We start from the raw sequence: 3,140 nt of genomic DNA on the forward strand, positions 1-3,140 counted from the left end.
AATCAGGCCCTGGAAGGCTGCAAACCAGGAAGACTTCAAGTAACTGTTTCAAACCAATCTTTTGACTAAGGCTTAGCCTCCTTAGCCTGAGAGGGCTCTCTCAAAGGGTTATTGATTTTGGTTAAGAATAAGATGGCTAACTCTTGTGACATAACAGTGACAAATATAAAGGCTGGACAAACATTTCATAAGTTTCCATTGGGCCTATGGAGTCAATCACACTTCAGTAAACAATGGTACTGCCTTTACATAGAAGTCAGGGCACTTAGCATTTGAATATTCAGAACACAACACATATGGAACCACAGCTCATAAATGCACACAGGAAATCAGAGCACAATCAGTGAATTCTGAGTGATTGTACACCTATGCAACTGTAAAAGACATTAAGAAAAAGATTAAATCATACATTCTGAACATAGAAATCCTTCATGAATCCTGAGAAGAAAAGCAGTCCTATTATATTACTGAACTTTGTCTTTACATAAGCCAAAACAGTACTCTGTTATAAAATTTCCAACCCTCATTACATTGTTGTTTCAGCTATATATAGAATCCTTATTCTAACTAATTCGAGCTTCCTCCTCCAGCATGAGGGGAATTCGATTCTGCCTATGATGACACCTACTAACATTTGAAACTAACTAATAAATACAACTGACTGTTGACTGGAGTTTTAAGAGATCTAAATCAAGTAGGACTCTAACACCGTGTTATGCATGATGGCTTTAATTACAATGGTTCTCGTTCTTTGACATCTGCTCTCCTTCTGGCGGTGGCTGTGATGGGTCTTCAAGGTTCCATGTTTGTCTTTAATGTCACATGTTTTCCAATCTCCTGAAACATAGGAAACTGCCCCTGTTTGTCGGTCCTTACTTTGCCTTAACTGACAGCTCTCCTTTGGACTGAAATCCATTCAAGCATTTAAAGTTTATGGCGTTTTCTGGAGTTTTCTTGGCTTTCATCAACAGAATCACACTGATCCTTACAAACCTCACGCCAATCAACATTATATTCAACATCCTGTACACTGGATTTAAGATATACGAGCTGTTCATTGAACTGAAGGTTCTTCATTTCCGGCTTTCTTGAAACTTTGAGGGCATGAACATAGGCCTCGTAATAGGTAGATTCGAACATTTCTTTCCTTAAGTTTTCTAAGATCCCGGTCTGAAACTAATGCCCAAAAAATGTCATGAACCAATCGCTGGAAATACAGAGCAAGGAATTGTTCATCAGAAGTTTTGAATTCTCCCAATCGACTTGGACACCACTTTTGACATCAAAGGAAACACCATAATCCACACCATCGCGACCTGCTCTCATGCCAACATATCTAACGGACCTGTATACTTGAATATCACATAACCTTCTCTGCTTTTGCAGCCCGGAATTATTTCTAAGTTTCTGCAGGGCTTTTCTACTGAGTATATCGTGCTGTCCGCAACATTTCTAGCATCGATTAATGCCTTCTTTTCCTGATCTTTTTGCGCATGCATCTCAGCCTCTCTCACCATTTTCTGTATCTCGTCTTCTGTCAGTCCTCCAGACGACCGGATAGTGATATTCTGCTCCTTATTCGTGGGTTTACCTGCCCAGAATTTTACGATTGTGCCAACGTAGAGTTTTGGGATGATTGGGCAGGTGCGATTGTATTTAAAAGAGCTACACCAACATGAGCTTGTTACCTATGTTACAAACCAATAACTCTAGTAACACTAGAATGAGAAAACTATTCTCAGAAGTTCTCCCATTCATAAGCCAATATTTATGCCAAAAGGAACTTGAGGTATTACATTAAAATAATACCGTGAACCAAAACTTTGCAAAAGAATTTGATGCTTAATGCATGCACTACGAGCCATCTGAAGGATTTGCCACACCATGATCTCTGTAAATCTCAAACTCATCAGGACTCCACCGGCATACAAGGTTGAGGTGGAATGTAGCCATTTGAACACCCATAACGCCACGCATCTATGCTTGCCATGTGCTTCCATAACAACAGTGTAAAAGTCGAGGTAAAAGCTACTCGAAGACTGGTATACGAACACCTGGAGGTGGTGAGTAAACAGGATTCATTGAAGGACTAGAAACCATCATAGGAGTACCTGGCGTGCCCACACCCCTTGTAGTCAATACACCAGTATGTTTGCAACGGGCAAGGAAAAGAAGTGTTTCTGTAAAAATGTTTAGTCCATTCAAGGCAGCCTCTTCCCAGTGACCAAGCATTGCTCTTGCCATGCCTCGCCATTTGTAACCTTTTGCAGAGTCTGGATTTATCTTGATAGCAGCATTAGCATGAATGGCAGCATTAGGTTTCTTCATCTTCACAAGCACACTAGCTCTAGTAGCATAAATGATCGCGGATGTGGGATTGCATTCAATAGCCTCTGTGAGATGATTTACAGCCTCATCCAAATCACCATCTGCCATTGCTTCCATTGCTTTTGACTTTGCCATTTGGGCTTCATCTCGTTTTTCGTCAGTTACTTCAATAGATGGATCTCCCATTTTTTGAGGAGGATCGTTATCTGGCTCAATGACTCCTTCATTATCTAGTTCCACGTCAGATTCAACTATCTCCTCATCACTGGCAGTTTCCTCGGGCACTTTCCGGGCAGTGCTTGAAGGGCCAAACTGTTCTTCAAGTTCTGGCATGTCATCATCGCTCTCATCCACAAAACTATCTTTAGCTTCTGTCTTCTTTGCCGATTCACCCTTGCTGTATGCAGAATCCGGTAATTTGGCGCCGAGCTTTTCAAGATAGTCCCTGAAAAATTTCAGAGCTGGGTCCTGAAGAACGGCGGGATTGCTGTCGCATTGTTTGATAAAGAGCTTCAGTTGATTCACTTTGCTGACGTTCATGACACATTCGTTTCCAAAGCGCCTAAATCCTCCCTCAGTCGATGAAAAAAAACCAAACCATGCATGCATTTAAACTAAACTATCATCAGAACTTGGGAGAAAAAGACAAACTGAAAGAACCTGAGCTTCGGTATTGTTTATTTGATAAATGCCATTCGTCCAAGATGCAAAATTAATTAGCTGCTCTTAACAGGGCAACTAACCTGCTCCCGGACCAAATTAAAGACTCTGAACCAAGATACCGTTCATTTTCCAGCAAACTTGCCTATCAT

At 41.1% G+C, this 3,140-nt stretch overlaps 1 pseudogene; it reads right to left on the reverse strand.

Moving 5' to 3' along the window:
- Positions 1-2,028: 2,028 nt before the first annotated feature.
- LOC149153323 (FAM10 family protein At4g22670 pseudogene) lies at positions 2,029-2,920 on the reverse strand (annotated as a pseudogene).
- Positions 2,921-3,140: the final 220 nt, after the last annotated feature.

The sequence above is a fragment of the Pinus tabuliformis genome, chromosome 9 (assembly GCF_031772625.1).
Source record: "Pinus tabuliformis cultivar Carrire ecotype Pingquan chromosome 9, CPIR1, whole genome shotgun sequence".
NCBI lineage: Eukaryota > Viridiplantae > Streptophyta > Pinopsida > Pinales > Pinaceae > Pinus > Pinus tabuliformis.